A 27,337-nucleotide genomic window follows, 5' to 3' on the forward strand; every position below is an offset into this window, starting at 1 on the left:
CACTTACTTTGTATTGGAATAGTAACAAAGATGATAAAGAGGATGAAAGCAGAGGTTTGAAAAGTGCTTGCACTTTGATGTTTTCTCTCACTTATTGATCTTCTGAAACACGAAACCACCTATTAAGAAGCCCTGGTTTGCTTATTTGGGCAAAAGAGACCACATGAACCAAAAATAAGTGATTGCAAATCAACCAATTCACCAAATACCAGACAGACAAGAGTATGAAACCATCCTAGATGCCCAGCGCTCAAGGATTTGACCCAAACCAGAACTCCCTACTCAGCCTATAAAATTGTAACAAATAATAAATATTTGTAGTTTTACACCACTAAATTTTGACTAAATTTTGCAAAAGCTAATGGAAACTCCTTATAAATTATACAGACATTCAAATTTGATATTCTCTTTCCACAGGGTGTTTTCATAAAGATGTAGGCACATGTTAAAAGTATCTAATGCGTTACGGGGCGCCTGGGTGGCTTAGTCGGTTAAGCATCCGACTTTCGCTTAGGTCATGATCTCGCGGTTCGTGGGTTCAAGCTCCGCGTCGGGCTCTGTGCTGACTGCCAGCTCGGAGCCTGGAGCCTGTTTCCGAGTCTGTGTCTCCCTCTCTCTCTGACCCTCTCCTGCTCACGCTGTCTCTCTCTCTCCTAGAAATAAAAAAAAATATATTAAAAAAGTATCTAATGCGTTACATTGTTAAAAATGTTATTGCTTGCTGTTACTTTTTAATTCTGAGCAATATAAGGCAGATTATGTGAGTCAAAGTAAATCGATGATGTAGAAAACATGAAACAAGAGATTATTTGCATGGCTTGCATTAAGTTAGTTCTAAATGTCAGAAGTTGGGTCTTCAGTGGCAATCCCCAAGATATGTTCTGCAGGATAGTTCAAAGGGATGTTAATTGATTTTACTTGAATAACTTGTTTCACACCAAATGAATTTGGGAAATGATGACTTGAAATCAGCTCTTTATTGTAGAACCTCCTGGAGGTTTTAAGATGTGTGTCTACATTGATAACTTCTGAGATACAAATATATTATGAAATCTTTCTAAATATTTTTTTAAAAAAAGCTTAACTGCATGTCTTGGACATTTATTGACATCTCTCAACCAATTTTAGTAACTGCACCCTGATTTCTGTCTGGGAAAACTCCCACTCTCACTGTTTATCCATGTGGTTTTGGTGATGGTCATTCCACCAAGAACCCCAAAGTGGAGAATGAGATACAGTATTAAAGGCTGTCAAGTCATGAAATTTTCTTAGCCCCAATGATTGATTTGGAGATAGAGGTGTGAACCAATCAAAGATAATATGGCACAATTTTATGTTTATTGGGACTTAGGGAAGAATCTAAAAACAATGTGAGTGGGGTTGAAGATGGGAGGACCAGTATTCCTTCCACCATCTTTCTATTATCTGGAACTACCACAGATAAAGACAGGACAATTAAACCATAATGATACAATCTGAATTAAATTCCTGAAACCAGAGTCATAGCCCACCCCAGACATTTGGCTTCTTGAGCTAATTCCCTATTTGTTTAAGTAGGTTTGAATTAATACTTCTGTCACTGAAAACGGAAATAATCATACCGAATAGATTTTTCCACAATAATTTTGGAGAAATAGTGTTCCACAGAATATTTTGGAGAAATCTAAGGAAAGTATAATGGCGTAGTTACTGCATGGACCTTAACTGCCTAGGACCAAATCCCATTTTTACCACAAATTAACTAATGTCAAGCATGATGCTTAATCTTTATATGCTTCAGATTATTTATAAAATGGGTATCAAAATATAACTTGCCTAATAAGGATTTTGTGAGGAAGTTATGACCTGATGCACATAAAATATTTAGGAAAGCTGATAGCTCATAATAAGTACTCAAAAATTTTAGGTAGAAGGTAAATTGAATAGCAACTTTTAGAATTATGGATTTCTAGTATTTTTAAGAAATAAAAAGACTCTGATGCCTTTCTAACTCAGAATCCCACATATCACAGTTGGAGAAACTGAGAACCATAAAGACAAGTGATTTGCTTAATGTCAGGCAAGCTAGTGCATAGATTAGAAAATGATTCTTATTGTTACCATCCATAATGTTTTAACAGAGTTCTAAGAGTTTCAAAGCGAAGAATGATTATTAATGAGAATACTTGAACTTGAGGGTTCCGTTTTGCCAGTAGTTTAGTTTTCAGTTTTTGTCTGAGTAAGAACATTTACCTTGGAAAACATAGCCACTTCTATTTGGGAATGAGAATCTGTAGGGGTCAAATAACCAGGAACTGTGTCCACAGTTTGGAATCCCAATAGCTCAGGTATTTTAGCCAGTCTTTTATATGAATGATGTAACAGGTTCTTAAGAGTTTGGAATGTCCCCAGGAAATGCATTCTGTTGGAAACAAAAAGGGTTTTCTTTTTCTAATCCATGTTTTCTTTTTTGTTGTTGTTTGCTTTAGTGATTTGCATGATTAGTTTTTAGTCAATTTATATATAGAAAGAATGCCTTAGATTTTTTTCTGATTTTTCCAATTAATTAACCCATTACAGTGAACAGTTTTCATCCATTAAAAATATTGATTAGTGAGAAATCTGCCAGTGGGTTGAAAGAGAGGTAAACAAGTGGCTTTCATCCAAGTGGAGAAAAAGGAGAGTAAGTCATTTTTTATATATCATGTACATTGTGAAAAATTATCTTTCTCCCTTTTCTTGCTTTTCAGACTATGGTTTTGCTTATGATTTTCTATGGCCAGAGTCAAATATACCTCCTGTCAATGATTGCTTGCAAGGTGCCTATAGAGAGCAAAGACTTCTTCAGCCATTTAGGGTCTTAGTATCTAAAGTAGTTGGCTCATTTTCAAATAGATGATTTCATGTGTTATCTCAAAGCCACTTTGGGCATAACACAAATAATCTACTTTTGAACAATAAAAGGGAAAGCAACATGCAAAACAGTCTGGGGCACCTGGCTGGCTCAGTAGGTAGAACATCTGACTCTTGATCTTGGAGTTGTGAGTTCAAGGCCTACAGTGGATATAGAGTTTACTTAATAAAAAATATATATATATTACAAAAATGGGAAGTATGAACCAAGAACAGTTATTTATTAAATTTATTTCTTAAAAATTGGATAAGGCTCTGGTTCCAGATTAACATGCTAATGGGCAAAGTAGTTTTCTTATGAAAGATTTTATGTACTATAAAAACAAGTAAATATTGATGTAAACTAATCAGAAAGCTATACTCCAATTATTCTGGTATTTAATTGAACTTTTGTTTTAACACCTACTTAGAGTTGTTTGGAGTTAAGAGTAGATATCACTTTGTAAGATTGGGGAGCATGATTAAGAGAGAAGGTTCAGGCTCACATTCCCTGTACTTTCTGGCTCTTTCATGGAGATGCTTTGGAATTAGTAATCTACTATGAATGATCTACTTAATGGAATTTTAAAATATAAAATCCATGTGGAAGTATAGAAATGATTTTTATTAATTCCAAAATGAGAACTACCGACACAACTAATTTCTCTATTTTTTAGCTGCTAATGTGTAACTATCCTTATGTAGGTTTCACATAAGAATCCAGATTTTGGTTAATTATAAAAAAGCAGTCACTTGACAGATTAAAAATGTAGCAATTTGGGCAATTATATGGAACACTGCAGAACGATAGTCCCCTTCAACTACATTTTTACCATAGTTATTGCTTTCTGATTACCTTTTTATAGGCATATTTCAGAGATATTGTAGATTTGGCTCCAGACATTTGCAATAAAGCAAATATTGCAATAAAGTGAATCAGATGAATTTTTGGTTTCCCAGTGCATATAAAAGTTATGTTTACATTATACTATAGTCCACTGTGTGCAGTAATAGCATTATGTCCCCCCAAACAATGTATATACCTTAATTAAATACTTTATTGCTTAAAAAATGGTAACCATAATATGAGCTTTCAGTGAGTCATAATGTTTTTGCTGGTACAGGGTTTTGCCTCTGTTGATGACTGCTGAATGATCAGGGTGGCTGTGGCAATTTCTTAAAATTAGACAACAGCAAAGTTTGCCACATTGATTGACTCTTCCTTTTACAATTTTTCTGTAGCTGTTTGATAGCACATCAGTACAACTTTCAAAATTGGAGTCCATCTTCTCAAACTCTGCCACTGCTTTTCATTAAGTTTATATAATATTGTAAATCCTTTATTGTCAGTTCAATGATCTTTATAGCATCTTTACCAGGGGTAGATTCCATCTCAATAAACCACCTTCTTTGCTTGTCTATAATGATGTTTTATCATTATAAATCTGTTGATGTTTTATCTTGAGATTGCAGCAATTCAGTCCAATCTTAATTCTAGTTCTCTTGCATTTCTACCACATCTTCAGTTACTTCTTCCACTGTACTCTTGAAATTCTCAAAGTCATCCATGAGGGTTGGAATCAACTTCAAAAGGTTTCCTTTTCAAAAGATTTTTCATTTGCTTTGTCTGGATCCATGAGAGGAATCACTATGTGTGGCAGCTATAGCCTTACAAAATGTATTTCTTAAATAATAAGACTTGGAAGTTGAAATAACTTTGATCCATGAGCCACAGAATGGATACTGTGTTAGCAGGTATGAAAACAATGTTAATCTTTTTATACATCTCTATCAGAGTTCTTGGGTGATTAGGTACATTTATTGTCAATAAATAAGAATATTTTGAAAGGAATAATTTTTCTGAGCAGTACGTCTTGGCAGTGGCTTAAAATATTCAGTATCCATGCTGTAAATGGATACATTGTCATCCAGGCATTGTTGTTGCATTTCTAGAAGAATAGATCTAGAGGCGCCTGGGTGGCTTAGCCGGTTGAGCGTCTGACTTTCGCTTAGGTCATGATCTCGCGATTCGAGGGTTCCAGCTCCGCATCCGGCTCTGTGCTGACAGCCAGCTGAGAGCCTGGAGCCTGTTTCGGTCTGTGACTCCCTCTCTCTCTGACCCTCCCCTGCTCACGCTGTCTCTCTCTCTCCTAGAAATAAATAAAACATTAAAAAAAATTAAAAAAGAAAAGAATAGATCTAGCATAATTCTTAAGGATACAGGGTTTTTTGAATGGTAAATAAGCACAGGCCTCAATTTATAGTTACCAGCTGTACTAGCCCCTAATAAGAGAGGCTTGAGGCTTTGGAACCATGTCTTGACTTTTCCTCTCTAGCTATGAAAGTTGTAGGTAACATTGTCTTCCAGTATAAGGTTATTTTGTCTACGACTAGCTGAAAGCTGTTGTTTAATGTAGTTATCTTCATTAACTATTTTAGCTAGACCTTCTGGATAACTTGCTACAGTTTCTACATTAACTTTTTGCTCTTTTTACCTTGTACTTTTATGTTATGGAGACAGCTTATTTCCTTAAACTTCATGAACTGACTTCAAACTTTTCTTCTGTAGCTTCCTTACCTCTCAGCCTTCATTGAATTGAGGAGAATTAGGGTCTTGCTTTGGACTGGGCTTTGGATTAAAGGAATGTTGTGGCTGGTTTGATCCATCCAGACCACTAGAACTTTCTCCATGTCAGCAATGAAGCTTTTTGGTTTTCTTATCATGCATGTGTTCCCTGGAGTAGCACTTCTAATTTCACTCAAGAAGTTTTCCTTTGCATTCACAATTTGGCTAACTGTTTGGCACAAGAAACCTAGCTTTTGGCTTTTGATATGCCTTCCTCTCTAAGCTTAATCATTTTTAGTTTTTCACTTAGTGTGAAGGATAGACAACTCTTCCTTTCACTTGAATACTTAGAAATGATTGTAAGATTATTGATTAGCCTAATTTCAATATTGTTGTGTCTCAAGGAATAGACAAGCTAAGGAGAGGGAGAACGACAGAAACAGCCAGGCAGTGGGAAGTTTATAGAGTCTCAAAACAATTACAATAATGTCAAAGATCACTGATCACACATCACCATAATATGATATAATAATAATGAAAATGTTTTAAATATTGCAAGAATTACCAAAATGTGACAGAGAGACACAAAGTAAGCAAACGCTGCTGAAAAAATGGTGCTGACAGACTTGATCAAAGCAGGGTTGCTACAAACCTCCAATTTGTATAATGCACAATATCTGCAAAGCACAATAAAGTGAACTACAGTAAAACAAAATATTCCCATACATTTGAACTTATGTAAAAGCTTCAAGTTTAACATTTGTATATTACAAATGTTGATTGAAATACTTGTTTTTATTCTACTGTACTATTGAGTAGGTACAGGCCAAAAAAAAAAAAAGAAAAGAAAAGAAAGAAAAAAGCTAGTGCAGGTATCCCACTAGGATGTTCTTAGCTTTTATAAGCTTCTGTTTTGAGAAGCAGATCAGGCAATTTAGAAAAGGAAATAACATAGTTTCATTCCAGTATCTTAACTTTGGAACCCTTTTGCAGAATTTTAGCAGTATTACCATTAAAAATATAGGTCCACAGAATCTAGGTACCAATTAGCCTACAATACCATACCACTACCTTTAATCTCTTCCACTTAACCCATGATTTAATCTCTTTCCATGTCAGTATTAGCAACATAATGCTTTTGATCCTCTACCATAGTAAAAATAGTTTATTTAAACAAAGCAAAACCCCATATATTTTTTCTTGTACATGAATAGTCCATGTAAAAATTCTATAGCTACTATCTATACAGAACCATGAGATTTTTAAAAGAAATGAGAGGGGTCCATTTCTACATTTTTTAAAAATATTATTTCTGAGAGAGAGAGACAGCATGAGCGGGGGGGGGGGGTCAGAGAGAGAGGGAGACACAGAATCCAAAGCAAGCTCCAGGCTCTGAGCTAGCTGTCAGCACAGAGCCTGACGTGGGGCTCGAACTCATGAACCATGAGATCATGACCTGAGCCAAAGTTGGACGCTTAACCACCTGAGCCACCCAGGTGCCCCCATTTCTACTTTTTTAATAAGTATGTTATAATCTTATTTAGGCTGGGAAGAATGGTTACTATGAATATCAGCTTGAATTGATAACAAGCAATAAAGTAGAGACATTAGGATCCAGGATAAAGATTAGAGTCCTATAAGGTAGGTTATAAGTCCATACTTAAATAATTTTTTAAAGAATAAAGAAATATGAAATTTATTTTACCCCTAATATATTCATGATACCTTCAAATACCTTATTCAAGGATGCAACATAATGAAAAAAGTATTTGCTTTTACAGCCAGACACTTGGGTTGGAATTCTGCCTCTGTCCCTTAGCTATTTTGATCTGATTACTTCATCTCCTTCTATTTCTACACACACATGTGAATTTTTGACAAATGTAGTTAATAAGTAGATCAAATGAAACTCAGTTAACATCTTAAAGGAGAAAGGAATATAATGAAAATTATCATCCAACTGGTAATTTTTGAAGTTCGTTAGTATCTATTTTCTATAGTAGTTAGAACAATATGCACACTTGAATGACATTCAGTCTTGGTTTCCTGTCATATTTTCTTATGTTCATGAAGCAGTCATCTTTGTGAAATTGATATGTGTGTTTAATAGAAATAAAGGTCTGTATTACTAAAGTACAATTAAACACTCCATACCCAGAGAAGTATTCACCTGGATTCTGGAAGTGATTGTCCTGGTATAACCTGGGTCATCCCTGGGTCTGCCATAGATATTAACTACTACAATGGGATGAACAGCATAGTACAGGCATTACCAAAACTCTTAAATTGTCCACTGATAGGTCTTTGTGACACCTACTCTGTTTCATTTCTGATCATAGTAATACCTCTACATCTTGCCACCACCATCTTTAAAAAGTTTTGCTAGATGTTGTTCAGTTAATTCACTGCATCACAACAAAACTCTAGCAGTGTGCAACAACTGTGAAGACAATAGAGATTAACTCTGTAGCCACAGCTACAGGACAGCCCAAGCCGAGAAGGCAACTTTGGAACAATGGAGTCTGTTCTACAGAGAAACAGCATAAATCTGATGTTTGCTTTGGTCTATTGGTCCTTGGAGGTTGTTTCTGTTGCCTCTTATCACTGGTATCATTATTCCTTACTTTGTAATTAATTAAAAATAATTAAGAATAGGAGTCTTGGAGTGCCTGGATAGCTCAGTCGGTTAAGCGTCCGACTTCAGCTCAGGTCATGATCTCATGGTTCGTGGGTTTGAGCCCTGTGTCAGGCTCTGTGCTGACAGCTAACTCAGAGCCTGGAGGCTGTTTTGTATTCTGTATCTCCCTCTCTGTCTCACCCTCCCCTGCTAACACTGTCTCTCTCACTCTCTCTCAGAAATAAAACATTAAAAAAAAAAGAAAAAAAAGAAAAAAAACAGGAGTCTTAAGGTGGGGGCACCTGTGTGGTTCAGTCAGTTAAGTGCTGACTCTTGGTTTCAGCTCAGGTCATGATGTCACGGTCCTGGGATCAAGCCCTGCATTGGGCTCTGCTATGAGCATGGAGCTTGCTTGGTTTCTCTTCCTCTCTGTCCCTTCTCCTCTCAGTCTTTCTCTCTCAAAATAAGTAAATAAATAAACATTAATAAAAAAGAACAAGAGTCTTGAGATGCCATCCATTTTTAAAGGTTTTATTTATCAAGAATGATGAAACACTGCTGAAAATTTCAAAACCTTTGCTGAATAGATAAGTGCATGTGTCTGTTTCATAGAGACACCAAGAAGCGTATTAGGAAGTTAAGTGATTTGCCTACAGGTATTTACTTAGTAATTTTGAAGAAAAAAATCCAGGAGCAGAAATGGAAAATCCTAATGTGGAGAGTCTCACTCTGATTACTAAGCAGTGTTTTCTTTGAGGTAACACATCGCTGTTGGAACTGAAGCAAAATAAAGCTAAAATATTGTGTGAGCCAGAGGTTGAATATATGCAAATGACTGCACAAGACATTGCGCACAGTAAATAATAAAATAACTATTGGAACTACACTAGTGGTTCTTAGTCTGGCTGCACATTCAGACCACCTGGGGAGATTTTTAAAAATAGCCCATGCTTATGTCCACCCTCCCCCGCCCCCAATAGGAAATATGTCCTCTGAAGGGAGAAAATGTTCCTGCTCAGAATGCCCAATCTACACTCTTGACTCCTCCCTGAACTTCTTATTTCCCACAGGTTCATCCCTTCTCTCATTATATTCCCAACTTTTTCTTCTCTACTGAAATTTTACTCCACAGTTATAAACACCCAATGCTCACTGCGTGGAAAAAAATTTGCCTAGCATCCTACTTTTATTCTTGCCATCTCTATCCAATACATCTCCAAAAAGTTTATTGAAAGAAGAGTCTAGTTCTATCAGACTTTTTCCTCTATACTTACAACAATCACCCCAGTTAACACCTTTGTCATAACTTTCCATGTTTTTCCTGGAATAGCTACTTGATCAGGAGGCCAGGAGAGAAGGGGAAATTGTGGGCAAGAGCCTTTAGTGTGGTTTCACTTGGAAGGAATAGGTGAGGCATGGTAGGCAGGTTTAGGATTTGTTATTTTGAATAATTGCACTGAGCTGTGGTACAGAGGAGCTGCACCAGGTTGTTTGGTCCCTGGCCCTGGGGTAATGAAGTGAGGTAAATAATAGCTTAGAGTGTGATAGCCCAGTAAAGGAGGTGGTGTGGGGGAATGGGTTTTGGACTGGTTTGTTTGCCTTTGAAGTCATAATCCTGTGGAGACAGAGGCTTCCTAGGGTAAGAGTCCATATGTCAAAGCATCAGAATATAGAAAATAAGAAAAAGTATTGCAGTTGACCCTATGAGGAACCCTTGAAATGATGATAGAAAAGACCTTTGGAGAGTGGGACATAAATTGCTCTAAACATAATATAAAAATTTTTAATGTGAGAATAGAAAGAGGGAACACAAGTAGAAGTCCAAAGAGTTTTTGTAGGCTGGCCCATAACTGTTTCCCATTGATACACCATTAGCAAAAAAAAAAAAAAAAAAAAAAAAAAACGNCTGGTATCTCTAATAATATCATGCTAGAATTGTATAATGTGTATATAGATAGACAGACAGACAGACAGACACATATACACACATATCTTGATGCTTTTTAATGGAATTACATTGGAGTCCAGCAGTTATGTTGTTAGATGGAATGTGGTTGGTAGTTTAGTTAAGTATACATAAATATTAGTGCTCTTTGGGTATGACCAAGGAAAAGGCGTGGTTGTAATGGTCATGTTCATAGACAATGGGCTGGAGATTGTAGTGGAGAGCTAGAAGGAATAGGGGAACTTACTGAAGTGAGCTGTCCTCTTCTCAGGAAGTCTAGAGGTTGACTGTCAAGAGGCAATTGCCTCCTGGGGAGTAAAAATATCCATTACGTTTTAGAATGGCATGGATGATTTTAAGCTCTACCAGATTCCCTTCAAGTTAGAATAGTGTAAAGGTATATGTTTTTCAGGGTACAAGGAAGATATTAGGATCATGATCTAGGCAGTGAGCTCAGAAAACAGAATCCTTGATATCACAGGAAGACAAACAACAGATTTTTGTTGTTTTTGGAGTCCTTTATTAGTGCGTTAGGAGTAGGAGTCTATGGGTGTCAGTGGGGCAGAGGTTTTAGAATGATGTCATCTCTGGATAGAGGGCAAAGTCATCTCCAACAGTAAGGTCGTGGGCTGGGGTGATGTGTAGAATGTCGTGTGGAACTGGGAAGCCTATTCAAGTAAATATCCACTGGGTTAATGTGAGTCTTGTTTTAGTAGCTCTATGGTAATATAACAAGACTGGCTCACTGATGTAATTTTAAGGCAAGAGTGGGCCTGGGAGCTTGATTTGTAAATATCGTTTATATTATTATTGTATTTTTTAAATGTTTCTTTATTTTGAGAGGGAAGAGGCAGAGAGAGAGAATCCCAAACAGGCTTTGCACCATCAGCGTGGAGCCTGACACAAGGCTTGATCTCATGAATCATGAGATTGTGACCTGAGTTGAAATCAAGAGTTGGATGCTTGATTGATTCAGGTGCCTCACTGACTTGTAAATATCTTTTAAATAAGAGATATATGGCTGCACATCTAGTAATGATGATGTTGGCATCCATGATCATCAGGACTATTAGAACCTACTGGCACCATCAGAGTCCCCATTAAAGATGGACAAATCTAAAAGTTCCCAACAGTACAAAGCTTTATGTAGATGGGTGATGAGAGGGTATTTATTGCAAGGTTTGAATTATATGGCCTGATTTGGATGTATGTTAATAGAACATCAGGTGGTTTGTCAATTAAAATATCTGTGCTTGAGTTTGGAACTCCAGCATTAGTCTGTAGCCAATTACTTTAAGCCTTTTTCCTCAGTTGTTAATTTGGTTGGTGGTGGGTAAGCTGATGAGGTCTTTGGGTTATAGGGCTTACATAAGCCAAGCCCAGTTGCATGTAGGCCTCAGTATTTGTCATGTCTTTTTGAAGCAATGACTTACCTGGAGGATTTGGTCTCCTGGAACACAGACCAGTGAAAATACTCAGACCAATCATGAGGCCAACAGTCAACATTTAACTTCATTTCCCATGTTTTCTTTTTCTTTTTCTCTTTCTTATTTTTTTAAGTTTTAAAAGTTTTCTATCTCTATTTTTACCTGTTGAGTGGTTACCAGATAACCTCTTCATGACCGTAAGAATCTCTATCCATAAATGGCAGGCTTTTTTCCCTAGGTATCCCAATTGACATATGTGGGGTCTGAATCCATTTCCAGGCCTCACCTGTATTTTTGAGGCTCTAAGTTTTGAGCATAAGGTCCCTGGCATATTGGTAAACAGCAAGGCTTAATAAGACCCTTATGCATTATCCAGATGTTTTATATGTCTGAATCAATTGTATGACCTCTTCACTCCCTCTTTCTGTTTTCATCAGCATAGTGACATTTATCTCCCATATATGATCCCTTGTACTCCACTGGGTCTGGGGAAAAATTTGGACAGCCATAAGGCAAGCAAAAACATAAGAGTTTATGTTCAGAACAACACCTTTTGTGAGGTGCTATGCCTTGGTCCCTGAGATGAATGCTCTCACACTGACTCCATGTATGGCTCACAACAATTGAGTACCTCCAAAGAGCATTCTTCTTCTACACAGAGGGTCAGGCTGAAATGTTGGACAAATAACAACTCAGTTCACTTGTTAGTGTTGCCTCGTCAACTGATGAACAACCCACGGCATTTGGAAAGAAGGCACATCTCAATCCCTTTGGAGGATCCTATCATAAGCTATACCAACTACTAATTAGCATGAAGGGGTGCCTCCCAAGATATCATCTAGAATCTAGGCAATTAATTCAGCCCCAAATAGAACTAGGGAGCTTTCAAGTTCTGAATTTAGGGTGGAAATTCATAGCAACACCTGGAATGTGCAACCAATAGCCATTGCAGCCACAGCACATGTGTTCACCAGCAGACAGTGAGAGCTTCCCTGGTGGGTGCTGATGTCTGGTGGAACCAGTAAGCCCAAAGTAGTGTGGTGACATATTATTCTAGTCTGAGGCCAAACCTCAGAGAACTGCAAGTTTAGTACTATCAAAAAATTGGCCTCAGGATTGCTAATTCCCTAACAAAACTGATAGAATTCTTTAAAAGCTGTTATACTCAGTCATGTTTATTTCAGGGAAGAGGATACAAATTAGAACCAGCCAAAGGAAGACACACAGAGGGTGGAGTGTAAGAAGATTCCCAATGTGAAGCTTCCCTTGTCCAAAGGACAAGGTAGCCACCTGTTATGGATGTGTGCCAGTACACACAAAATATTACCAGGAAAGCTCATCTGAGCTTCTGTGTTAAAAGTTTTTATTGGGGCTTCCTTATGTAGGCATGACTGATTCATTTTTTTCAGTTTTATTGAGATAAATTTGACATACATTATATAAGTTTAAGGTGTACAGCATAATGACTTATCTTACATTTATTGATATAGTTACAATACGTTTAGTTAATATGATCTCATACAGATACAAGAAGAAAAGAACCTTTTTTCCCTTGTGAGCAGGACTCCCTATTTATTCTCTTAACGACTTGTAAATATAGCATACACCTGTGTTAACTGTAGTCCTCATCTTGTACATCACAAGTCGTACAGCTCTTATTTATATTCACCTCCGACCCCTCCCCCAACCACCTCTCATAGCCATAAATCTGATAATCTGATCTCTTTTTCTATGCGTTTCATTTTTGTTGTTTTTGTCTTTAGATTCTACATAATAAGTAAGACCATACAGTATTTCTCTTTCTCTGTCTGCTATGTGACTTAGCATAATGTCTTCTATGTCCATTTATATTGCTACAAATGGCAGTTTCCTTCTTTTTTATAAATAAATATAATATTGTGTGTGTGTGTATGTGTAACTTCTTTATCCATTCATCTCTTAATAGGTTGTTTTCATGTCTTGGTTATTAGAGATAATACTGCTGTGAACATGGAGGGTGCAGATATCTTGTTGATATAGTATTTTGGGTTTTTTTGGTATCCCCAAAAGTGGAATTCCTGGATCATATGGTAGTTCTATTTTTAATTTTTTGAGGAACCACCATACTGTTTTCCGTGGTAGCTGCACCAATTTAAATTCCTACCCACAGTACACAAGTGTTCTCTTTTTTTCATATCCTCACCAGCATCTGTTCTTTCTTATCTTTTGGTAATAGCCATTCTAACCAATGTGAGGTGGTTTCTCAATGTAGTTTTGATTTGCATTTCCCTTAACTGATTGCTAATTGACCACTTGGTTGAACTTAATCTCTAGCCACCTCCTCTCCACCTTGAGTCACCTCATTGGAATAAATTATTAAGTGTGGCCCAAAGGGTTTATTATGGATAACAAAGCCTCTCTTATCACTTGGGAAATTCCAAGGGTTAGAGGTTACCTCTTAGAAATCAGCAGAAAAGGGCTCTCTTTAAGTGAGACCAAATACTTTATTATATACATATGAATTTAGATTCTTTCTCTTTAAGTGTAGGTTTCTTTCTGTGTAAAATGAGGAAAATAGTAATGTCTACCTGTAGGGTTGCTGTGGTGATGGAATGAAGTAGCAAATGTTCCTCACACATATTAATTGCACAATAAATGGTTAACTGTTACTATTATTCTCCTTTCTTTCTTCCCTTCCAGAATTATCATTAACCTACTTACTGTGTTTTTGGTTAATGATGAGAAAAGAGTCAATTTGATCACTTCATTTACATTAGTATGGGGAATAAACAAAAGGCCAAAGAGTGAAGAAAACTGATTTCATCCCAAATATAACTAGTTTTGAGTGTCTAGATAATTTGAGGATCTCTTCAAGCTATTAGTGTGTGGTTCTCTGGACTTTGTGGCCTTTCTTGGTGTAGAGAAAGAATGGCCCCTTAAGAGAAAGACTAGAGTTCAAATTCTAGCACCTCTATTTGCTAATTGTATGAGTTTAGACAAGATGTCTATTATCATTTTTCCTCAGGTTGCCCATGTGTAAATGGGGAAAAATAATAGCTACTTCAAAATATTGTTAAATATAAGAGATGACCTACTGAAAAGTACTAGGCACGGTGAATTGCACATAATAGATGCCTAATAAAAATAAATTTAAAAATTCCTCCAAAAATTAACCTTTTACTTAGTACCAGGCACTAGGAGTTGGGAATTGTACAAAGATAAATAAGGTTTGATCCCTGTCCTCAAAAACACCCATTACTCAGGGCAGTAGGTTGGGCGTTCAACTTCAGCTCAGGTCATGATCTTGTGGTTCATGGGTTTGAGTCCTGAATCAGGCTCTGTGCTGACAGCTCAGAGCCTGCTTTGGATTCTGTGTCTCCCTCTCTCTCTGCCCCACCCCCTCTCATGCTTGCAATCTCTCTCTCTCTCTCTCTCTCTCTCACTCTTGCTCTCGCTCTCTCTCTCCTCCCTCTTTCTCTTTCTCAAAAAATAAAAACTAAAAATTGTTTTAAATACCCATTGCTCAGTTATAGAGAGATATATGTGTATAACATCAATGACCATATAGTTGATGGATCCAATTTTATCACTTCATTCTTTCAAATATAAATGACAGATAACCCCTGAACATCTAGCTATTTCTCCTCTAATCAATTCTTGCCTCTTAATAGCTCTTTAGAGTGTTTGATCACTTAATTCAAATAAATAATCATTTAATAACAAAATTTCAGGAAGTATGGCCTGTAGGAAGGTACTTCTTTGACAAGGAATCTTTGATGGTTCCTTACTTGTCAACAAATATACTCAAATAACAGTAAATAATTTGTTATCAATCTTCTTGTTCATTATATGGGACTACTAGCGAACTTGAGAATTAAAAAGTACCAGTTTAATTGAATGTTAACATTTGTCTTTGTGAGTGTCATTGTGAATAAATCATTGAAAAATGAACACAACATGAATTAGAAGAGATTACAGTCCTAGAACTGTTTCCAATTTCTAATCTGATCTTGGTGGGTCTCAGCCATATTTTTTCTCAATTTTCTTTCCTACAAAATGAGACTATGAAGTTGATGCTACTTCAGTCTCAATGTCTCCACCAGTGCCAATTTTGTGTTATTCTGAATATTAACATAATGGAACATTAATAAAACATGCATAAATTTTGGTTAGAGGAATGTAACACCTACATTATATATTACATTCATAACTTTTATTAGGATTTGCAAAACTGATTGGATTTCTTAGCTATAAAAGTTTTCAGTAAGTTTATTTTTTCATATATTGCTCATCTATTAGAAATAGTATTGATTTTTAATGTGGTCAAAAATATTACCCATTCAACAGAGACATGAAAGTAAAAATGTTAAGGTTTTCTCTCCATTCTTTTGTTTTCTTTCTCTTCATTTCTCACCTCAGAACTCCAAAATATGCCAAAATTTACAACATTAATATGTTTGTGCCTAAAATGAACTAATTGTTTAAAATAGCTCCTTGTATTTTTCCTTGACTTTATTTACTTAAACCCTATGCATTTTCAAAAGAATATGAGGCAGGTGATGAAAATAAAAAAAGGAATGCAATAAGATAAAGTGAAGTTAGAGTGGAAAACGACAGCTTTGTTGATGCTATTGTAAAAGCTCTCCCTGTCTTACATGACCACTCATTTGTCATTGCCAAATCTAGCAGCAACAAGACAAATAATAGCCAACATCAACTGGGCAGGTGTATGCACATGTATGCTAGGCACTTGGCTAAGCATTTGATACACATTGCCTTATTTACTACTTATTGTAATAGCAGTAGTTAGATAATATTATTACCACATTTTTTTCTGATGAGGAAATTGAGTTAGAGAGATTATGTATTTTGCCTAAGATGCAGAAGCTATTAGAGGCATAATTTAAACTCAGATTTATCTACTGCCAAAGCTTGTGTCCTTGCCCTTTGTATATAATATTTCTCTTCAAACATTATTTCTTATAGACAATGGCAAAGTGCCTAGCACTGCATTCAGCATATAGCAGGAAGAGAGAAGTCTAACACAAGGTACGTAGCCTCAAAGATTTAATGATCTAGTTAGAAAGAGAGAACTGGCATGTATGACATATTGGATGAAAATTTATGCTAATACGAGTAGTAATTTCTATTTAAAAAGTAGTGCAAATGCAGAGAAAGGAAGTCAACATTAACTGAGCTACCCATCAGCAAAATTTAGTATTTAGCAAGGCAGCTTGTAATCACCCCAGGCATGATCATATCCCAGGCAGAATTCACATTTCATTGATGCATCAAGGGCATTTCCTTTCCTTTATCCTGTCACATTTACATTTTCCTTCTCATGTCTTGTGACAGAAAAAAGGCATTCTGCAGAAAGAGTCAGAATCTCCAGTCTCGCACCTACATCATCATTTAAAAAAAATACTATGTCTGTACATTATTTGGCAATTATTCACAGTTGTAGAAAAATATTCATAGTCTGTTTGGATGATTAAAACTAAAACATAGACTACTTGCAAAATCATCCAGTGGAGAAGTGGCAGAAGCAGAATCATCAGCTATGTCTTCTGATGCCATGTATTACTTCACCCTAAACTATCTTTGGGCAAATTTACTGCAATCTGCAAAATTGCTTGATCATAAAAATGCATGACTCTATCTCACAGTATTGCTACAAGGCTTTGCTTTATTTGAAGTAGACAGTATTGTGGCAAATACTTTTTCTTTAAACTTCCATCTCTCCCTATATAAGTAGCAGGCATGCAGGCATTGTGTCCACATGGAAGATGACTTGTGCCTTTCATATGGAATGGCTTCTCCAAGGCCTTCACTGCCAAGTGCTTCAATACTTAACTGGTGTGGGCATCTAAAGAAGCTGGAACCCAGCTCTCTGAGCAAGTTATAGCCAGCACAGCAAGGACCCAGGGGCTTGCAGATTGTATACAGAATCCTCTTCCTCTGGATTGGTGCATTGACCTGGATCTGAAAGGGAGGGTATTTATCCAGAATTGATCATCCAATTCCCACCACCTTTTTGCAGCTGTAACATTCATGCTTTTACTTTAGTAAATTGTGGCGGTGTACTGCATCACTATTAAAACCTCTGTAGCAGTAACACAGCCATTCGTGAAAACACTTTAAATAAACTTCGCTTTCAGAAATAAATTTGTTGTCTTCCTTTTAAAATGGAAGCAGATAAAAATTGGCTTCGCCTTTGTTTGACAGTCACAAAGTACATTCTTCTCCACAGCAGTCTTTCCCAAGTCCTCATCTTTTCCTTTTCTGAATTGAATCAAGCTGACCCATTGACAAAGGATGTCCATGTTCTGCTGAAAGTCCAAATTTTTTATGCATTTCAAAACAGAATGCATATGTTCTTTGTAATTAGATAGAAGCAGGATAAATCCTTGCTCTGGTACTGTCAGCAATTGCTTAATTTCTTTAAGGCAGTTTCTTCATCTGAAGAATGGAGATAAACTACATACCTTGTAGGGTTATATGATGATTAAATGAGATAATGTACACTATTCACTCAGCACCCTGCTTGACAAAGAACAGAATAGCTTTCAAAAAGCATATAATAGCTTTTACTATTTCTCCTTTCTGTGTGACCCTGAAGAAGTTACTTAACGTTGCCAACTTTGTAACTTTCTAAACTGGATTCTACCGGAAGTAATTTGTTTTTTCAGAGTAGGTTAAACTGAGTACATGTAATAAGCAAGCATCATTCTTTCTTTATTGCTTCTTTACACAAACATTGTCAAGATTTTTTTCCCCTCATGGGATTAAATCCTGGACAAATTGCATAGACTTTCAGGTGTTAAGAAAGATCATCCTAAAGGTTGGATCTCTCAACCAGTTTGCAACCTTTTCTGGCATCCTAATTCCTACCGCCCTCAGGCTGGAGAACTGTACAGGTGTGAAGCGAGGTGGTGACAGATGTCTTCCCCTTCCCCTCGGGGAGTCTGCTACTCTGCCATCTCCTCCACTTGCAGTCAAGGTGAGAATAGAGATCCCTTGAAAGTAGTTGTCATCTGGCTTTTGTGTCATTTTGGTTGTTATTGTTTCTTCACAACTGCCTGACATGAGTATTTGAGGGAAATCAAGAAAGAAAGCAATTTCTATTTGGGGGCCAGGATTAGGGTTCAGAAGTGAGGTTTCAAGAAGTAGATGGGGTTCTTTAATACCTTCATAATCTACAGAAGTTCTCACCAAGCCACTTCCTCTCCCTTAACTCTATAATTCAAGTGAAAATGGTGTATATGCTATGAAACACAGCTTAAGGAGAATCTCTAGGGCCCCATTCCAATCAGATTGTAGTGCATCAGCTTCTACAATATAGAGATTCTGGATCTGTTGCTGGGATCAAGCTAATTTTATTTAAGATTTGTATTATATCCTCTGATGGCTATAAACAAATTACCACAGACTTGGTGGTTTAAAACAACACATATTTATTCCCTTACAGTTCTGGAAGCCAGAAGTTCCAAATATTTTTTATCAGCTAAAGCCAATGTGTTGCAGTGCCATTCTTTCTCTGGAAGTTCTAGGGGAGAATCCTCCTTACCTCTTCCAGTTTCTGGAGGCTGCTGACATTCTTGGGCTTGTGGCTCCATACTCAGAGCTCTGCCCTTGGTGATCACATTGCCTTCTCTTCTGCATGAAATCCCTCTCCGTTTCAATCTTGTAAGGATATTAGTGATCACATTTCATGTCTACCCAGATCATCCAGGATAACTTCCCCATCTCAAGATTTGTAAGTCACATCTATAAAGACACTTTTTCCATATAAGGTAACATTGACAAGTTCCAGGGATTAGGACTTAGATATCTTTCAGGACCATTTTAATTAAATGTTACCTGTACTTCAGGGTCCAATTCAGAATCAATTAGTTAGAAAAATATCCTTGGTAATCCTGGTCCATAGTGATCATGCCCTTCTACATGATTTGGATCTCGGTTAAAATTCCAAACATGTACTCTCTTTTCAGTGTTTAGGCAACTTGAATTTCCTTACCTATAAAATAGCACAGTGTTATTATCTACACTAGACTATTTTATGGATTAAAGGAGAAAGTATATATGGAGCCAAGAATTAAACTTAGAACATGATAAATTCTCAATATATCTTTTCCCTTCTAATGATCACGTAGTGCCTCCCATTGTCATAGTTTTATGAAACTCAGTGTTTTTCTAGAGAGAATTTATTTATTCATGCTATGCTTTTTAATATGTACTTCTTTATTTTTGCACTATGATAGCATACTGTTGATATTAAAAATAATGAGAACCAACTGATAGATATCAAAGCATTACCTTTCCCCAAAAGAGCAATTTATAGTTGTAAATAATGACCTGAATGGGAAATTCCACTTCAAATGCAATATTTTCTTACCTGTTTTGTTTTAGCATGGGCTTGTTAAGAAAAAAATATTCTGAGTTTTACAATTTCAAATTACATGGGATATTACATGGCTTAATCAGGTCCATCTCTGCGCATCTGATTGATTTATTTCATTTTGAAATATTACTTTAAAATCATGAAAATACAATAATTCTCATTGCAGTTTCTTTGATATTTTATCAAATCCAATATCCGTCATCAGTCTGCGCAATATTTGATTTTTTTATCATGATTCAGTATTTCTTTTTTTAAGGACACAGTTATTCTATCATCACATCACATTGTCAGAAGTGTCATAAGAAATATTGTTGAGAACTGACTGACCAAGTACTTCCTCTAGGATATTTAGTTCTTCCATGCCAAGCTCTAAGCTTTAATGTAAAATAGAGTTAGTAGCTGGTTTTTTTTTTAATTTTTTAAATGTTTTATTTATTTCTGAGAGGGAGAGAGAGAGAGCGACAGCGTGAGCAGGGGAGGGTCAGAGAGAGAGGGAGATACAAAATCTGGAACAGCCTCCATGCTCTGAGATGGCTGTCAGCACAGAGCCTGACACGGGGCTCGAACCCACGAACTGTGAGATCATGACCTGAGCAGAAGTCAGACGCTTAACCGACTGACCCACCCATGCGCCTCGAGTTAGTAGCTGTTTTAAGGCAATTTGTTTATTAAAGTATAGCATATATATTTTTAAATCCTTAATGTTTACTTTTTAGATTTATGTTTGTTTGTTTTTGAGAGAGAAAGAGAGAGACAGCGTGAGCAGGGGAAGGGCAGAGAGAGAGACGGAGATACAGAATCTGAAGCAGGCTCCAGGGTCCGACGCGAGGCTCAAACCCACGAACCGTGTGATCATGACCTGAGCTGAAGTCAGACACTTAACCAACTGACTCACCCATGCGCCTCGAGTTAGTAGCTGTTTTAAGGCAATTTGTTTATTAAAGTATAGCATTTTTTTTAAATCCTTAATGTTTACTTTTTAGATTTATTTTTGTTTGATTTTGAGAGAGAAAGAGAGAGACAGCGTGAGCAGGGGAAGGGCAGAGAGAGAGACGGAGATACAGAATCTGAAGCAGGCTCCAGGGCCCATCGCGAGGCTCCAACCCACGAACCATGTGATCATGACCTGAGCTGAAGTCAGACGCTTAACCAACTGAGCCACACAGGCACCCAATGTTTACTTATTTTTGAGACAGAGAAAGCAAGTGGGGGGGAGGGGCAGAAATAGAGGGAGACACAGAATCTGAAGCAGGCTCCAGGCTCCGAGCTGTCAGCATAGAGCCCGACGCAGGGCCAAACTCACAAACCGTGGGTTCATGACCTGAGGCGAAGTTGGAGACTCCACTCACTAAGTCACCCAGGCATCCCACATATAGCATATTTAAATAAACATGCATGTATCTTAGATGTATTGTTCAGGATTTTTAGAGAGCTGAATGCACTTATGTAGCCATCACCTAAACCAAAAAAGACAGCATTAGCCAGCATCTCAGAAAATACCTTTAAGCCACTGCTCGTTACTATTCTCATCCCCAAGGATGACTCCTACCAAATTCTGAAACCATAGCAAGGTTTTGCCTATCTTCAAACTTCATCAAAATGAATTTGTGTTTGTGTGTTTGATGCTTGGGAGATTTATAACTGTTTTTGGCTACATTTTTATTGATACATAGAGTTTGACTGGAACTTTGAACATTCTAGAACAGGACTTTTGGTATGCATGTGAATGCATTTCTGTTGGATACATCCCTATATGAACTGCTGAGTCATAAAGTATGCATATATTCAGCTTTAGGGAACACTGACAAATACCTTTGCTAACAGGTAGTACAATTTTTTTTTATTTTTTTTAATGATTTATTTATTTCTGAGAGAGAGAGAGAGAGAGAGGCAACGTAAGCAGGGGAGGGTCAGAGAGAGAGGGAGATACAGAATCTGAAGCAGGCTCCAGGCTCTGAGCTGTCAGCACAGAGCCCGACGCAGGGCTCAAACCCACAAACTGTGAGATCATGACCTGAGCTCAAGTCGGACGCTTAACCGACTGAGCCACCCAGGCGCCCCGAGGTAGTACAAATTTATATCACATGCCAGCAATGTACACAACTTCAAGTTGCTACAGATTCTTGGCCAACACCTGCTATTGTAAGCTATTTTCATCTTAGTGATTCTGGTGAGATAGAGATATTAGAGATAGTGCACTGTGGTTTTCATTTGTGTTTTATCAGTAAGTAACAAATTTGAGTACCTTTTGCTACCTTTTTTTATCTAATTGGATATACTTTTACATGAATTGCTTATTTATGTGTTTTGCTTATTTTACATGAAGTTTTCTGTTTTCCTTAGTGATGTATGGATGTTCTTTACATAGTCTAGGTATGATGTTTTTGTGAAACAAGGGTTTTGTAAATATTTTTCTTTTCCATCAATCTATCAGTCTATCATTTTATCCATCAGTATTTCAATCTACTTTCTAAAAGATGAGGTTTCCTTTTATGACATAATATTGTTATATTATTGTCACACCTAAAAAAACAATTCCTTAATATTTATCAAAAGTCCATTTAGTGTTCAGTTTCTCATAAATGTTTAAGAGGGCTTTTGTTCAAATTAGAATTTAAACAAACTTTATATATCGTAATTGGTTGATATGTCTCCTCAGCCACTTCTAAACAATGGGCTTTCCTTCCCTCTCCTTTAAAGGTGTTTTCCTTAGGAGGCATTTGTAAGGGGGGGAAATGGTTCATTTGTTTTGTAGAATTTAGATTTTGTTACGCTAAGCAATGGTTATTTACTATTGAGAATAGACTTTTAAAAAATTTACTGATTTTAGGCAGTGAAACAAAGCAAGGTACCTCCCTATCACCCAAGTAAAGAATATTATTTAACCTTTGTGCTAAAAATACCTAATGCTTGTGTTCCTAAGATGTCTAGTTTTATAAACAATTTGTCTGAATAAATATCTTTAGTGGATTACTGTATACTTCAGATTTTTCAACCATGGCACTCCTGACATTTTAGCAATGCCAGCAATGTACAAAACTTCTGGTTGTTAGGCTGGACATTTTATTGTGGGGGGCTGTTCTGTACTGTGTAGGATGATTAGCTACATTGCTGGCCTCCTTATGCCAGATGCTGGGAGCAGCCCCAGAGTTGTGAACGTACAAAACATTTATGGTCATTCATCTACTTCCATTCATGGTATTATCTTGTTTTCCCTGCTCCCTCTTGGTATTCTCTCACCGTGATTGGTAATAACCTCCTCAAAAATAGGGCAACGTCTTCACTTATGAGTTAAGTTCAGTTAAGTCTGTCCTTCTTTATAGGGTCATTATGAGGACCAAATGAAATAATCCTAAAAAATCCTTCTAATGACTTTGTAATGTCCTGGTAGAAATGTTAGATATTTTTAGGCCTGATGTTTATTAGTACTGCCACATTGTATCTAGCCAGTGTCTTGTTCAGTACATTGTTTTTGACTCTTTCATTTCAAACCTAGCATTTTGGTGTAGCCTTCAATATTTTCTCATGAATTCCTCCTTCCCTCTACATGCAAAATAACCAACTTTTCCTCTTGACTTAATTCCCACAGTTTCGAGTTACAGCTTTCCCAACATTGTCTCTCAGCTTCACACACATTGCTCTTTTCTGTATTTCCCACATTCAACCTCCCTATTTCAACTCCATTTACCTCCACTCCTACCCCCATCCCTAAACACACTCCCACTTTATCCGTCTTAATTTATATCTTCTCCCTTCTTGCTATTCTAATAAAATGTTATCTGATCATTTCTGAACATCTCTTGATATTTTCCTCTCTGCATCTTTTAAGCTTCTATCATCATTTTCCACCATATTATTTTGAGAAAAACACTGCCTAAGCACAACAAAGAACTGTTAAAAAGATAAATAAGGCATAGGTCCCACATCAGAGAAGCTCAGAGGAAAGACAGTTAACAAAATAATTTTTGTGCAAAAATATCAGGCTGTAATGGTGCCTCTACACAAGAGTCACGGAGGAAGCAAAAGCCTTTGCTTTGGTTTTGGTAAATGGTGCTTTCATTTTGTCCTAGACCAGATTTCTTCTTACCTGGAGAAGAAGTATGGAAGAAGATTCCAGGCCCATAAAAAATCATAATTCTTTCCTGGTGTGGAGAGTATTACTTAAGATGGGTGCACAGAATCTATGGAGTTGAGTGCCTAGAATTTTCTCCCTCTGTATGTATATTACTTGGTGGGTATTATTTTTAAGAAATCATGAATCTTATGTATTCATCTGATTCGGTAGATATTTAGAAGAGTGATTGGACTCCATTGGCTTCTAATGCCAGACTACTCCATCACTGATATTCTGACTGAGAGTAGCACTGGCGACATGCCCACAATTCTGAAAATCATACATGGTAGCACACACCTTTCTGGTGTTTCTAGAAAGAGCAAAGGCAGCCCACTTTCCCTGCCAAAAATTCATCAGAGTGAGAATTTAATTGAAAAATTTTTTTAAAAAAAGAAAAATGCTGTGTGGAATTCTTTTTCATACTGGGACATTATCAGTGTGAAGACTTCAATTCAGTGAGATTTGAGGGAGTTTAACTGCCTTTTCCCCTTTGGTCATTGTCAGAAGAGAAAATGTCCCAGCTTTATTGCTTGCTATTCTCTTTCCCTTCTCTTGTCACTCCTATTGTTCTTCCGCTCCGTTTCTCCTTTCCCTTCCTTCCTCCTTTCCTTTTCCTTTTTAATCAGAGAGCCCATCTAGATGACAACTGAAATCATCCTGGTCAGGTTTTTTTGTGCTGTGGGAGGCAGTGCTCAGAAAACATACTTGAGCCTGTTTGAAGGATCCAAAAATGCCCTGAAGTCTTCGAATTTTTCCAGTCATTTTATAATAAACAGTAGACAGCCTTTTATCTGTAGGTTTATGAGCAGTGCAGTTACTTCAAAGGGAGGTGCAGCTTATTTTCATGCATTTGCTCTTCTCTGTGCAGTCAGTAGTGCTGAGGTGCCTATCACCACTGCTGAGACATCTGATCCAGAGGGTCTGAGCCACCTGACTGATTCTCAGGAGTTCCAGGGCTCTCTTATTCTTAACATGAACAGGTTTATGTTGTTAGTTCACCTGAGAAATAGGCATCATATTTAGGGGCACAATAAACTATCTTCTCTAGTAAAATTACAGAAGGAGCAAATTAATACTAGCCGTCCTCCTCTTTAGGGAGCCAGTACAAGACACATATTATTTTTTTCTTTCCATCAGTTGTGAGAAGTGTATCTAGGCAGTGAAATGTCACCAGGGAAGTCCTTCCCACATTGTGCATATTTTTTTCTTGTCTTCTCTGCCTGCTTTCATTCCGTTTTGTTCCCATTTCTCACCTTCATCTTGGCATTAGGGTTTTCTAACCAATCTCCCTCTGACTTCGTGATGAGATCAGTTGGTAACAGAGGGTCGTGAGTCCCCATCACAGATTTGTTACTCATCATTATATAATTCGGGAAAAAAAAACACACTGATAAACCTACTCACAAATTTGTAATCCTCTACCAGATACTCCTAATAGAAGGATAACCGAAATATTTCATAAAATGCTGAAAGATCATTAAATACACTTTCACCAGTTTATTGAGAGACGAAAGTTATCAAAGGAGGAAATTTTCAGCCTTGCTAAAGATTCTTCTGTAGATAACAAATCTTTTCTTTAGACAGAATAAAGCACTCTGTCCTTCATGGCACATTCTAAGTTGAAATTCCAAATTCATTTCGTGCATAGTTTGACCTTCCTTGTTAATGACATGACAAGTATCTATTGCATGAAAGGAATAGCTTGAAAAGTTCCTGAGCAACATCAGGCAAACAAAAGTAGGAACAAGCTTTTTTTTTGTAAGGGCTTGAGGGAGAGACCATCACTGCATAGCCCTTCCCTTCTGTCCCCAGCATGTCTAATCACAGTCTAAATACATGACCTGGTAGGAGCATATCCGTGTAGAGTCTGTGGTCATGGGGACAGATGGTGGCATCGGCTGCCTCCCCCGCTTCCCAGGAAAAGCCTGGACTTTCTTGTAAAACAATGTGCTATCCTCCTGCCGGACAGAAGCTGCAGGAATGCTAGAAATCACTTTTCCTAGTTGTCACAGCATCCTGAGGATAGCAAAGGTAAACTGTTCACCCTTCTGTGCATATAATTAGCATTCCACAAGAATGAAAGTTTGAAAATTTGGCAAAGGCTAAAAATGTCTTAAGTTGCTTTTCAACTATACTTTTTTTTTCTACATCCGAAGCAAAAGGAACTAGCTAGAAATAAAATGTTGCATTAATTTATAACAAAAAATACATAAGCCTTAGTAAATTAATATATATACTCCTATAGGCATTATTTCTTGAATGAAATAGTGTTAGGTAAAATATATGATGAATAATCTTCAAAATATTTGTACTTGTATTGTTTTTGCATAGCTAGTAAACCAAAAGAATTTAAAATGAATTTATTTAGTCTAATGTAAGATGAAGTACTCAGAGATAGTGTTTGAAACGATGTCAGGGTTAGAAGGCATAGTCCAAATGCATGCCATCACTTACAAAACCAAAGCCAAAATTATCTTGAAAATTACAAATTTGGTGGGTTATTTTTAGTGTCAGCCAAGAGGAAAACCCAGAGTTTGTACCATAACAGCAGTGCTCAGTTTTCATGAGTCTGGAATGTAGTCATCAACCCAGCTGAAAATAGGCAACAGCATTAGTGTGTACTAGAACAGAGACTGCATTGCACTCAGTGTGTGTGGACAAAAGACTAATTCTTCGTATTGTTGGAAAGAGTGACTGCCACATCACAAACTGCTACTGTTCAAAGTTCTCAGAAGCTTCATGCAAAATAAAATAAATAAAACAACCATCCAGCAAAAACTTTACACAATACCACTTCATTTGCAGTGGCATCCCATCCTTCAACCAGTATAAATAGGTTCATGCTTCGCAAGCATTCATATTTTTAGATTAAATCTATAAAACCAAGTATTCTTGAGCTAATGGGATGAGATGGTATGTACCCCGTTAGAGAAAAAAAATATTTGAGCTTTTATTCTTCCTTACTCGAAAGAGAGCTTTGGAAACTTTGAGACTAAGCACATGTACACAGCACACTGGTTTGCTTCTTTCTTATGAAAGTAAAAGTGGGGACAGCTGCACAACAGAGTGGCTGATGTAAGATTTGATCTATTGTAGAGCTAAGATGTGGTCACGTTTTCTCTCTGAGCAGCTGAAATCAGTGACTTAACAACTAGGAACTACTGCTGAGACAGGAACCTTGAGGTAGCAATTTAGCAATAATCAGAAATGTGAAGCACTAATAGGCCAGGTATGATCAGTGAAGACTGAAATTTGCTTGGACCATGCTACCACATCCATACCAGACGCTCCTTCACTGCCTCCCTTCCCCCTGGGAAGTGGAAAGGTCGGCAACACCCAGCTCTACCAAAGGCTTTTTGAAACAGATGAAGCCAAGGCTGCGGCCAGTGCCCAGCCCAGGCTATGACCAAGTCTATT

This window comes from Crocuta crocuta, unplaced genomic scaffold, assembly GCF_008692635.1.
Source record: "Crocuta crocuta isolate KB4526 unplaced genomic scaffold, BGI_CrCroc_1.0 scaffold207, whole genome shotgun sequence".
Classification (NCBI taxonomy): domain Eukaryota; kingdom Metazoa; phylum Chordata; class Mammalia; order Carnivora; family Hyaenidae; genus Crocuta; species Crocuta crocuta.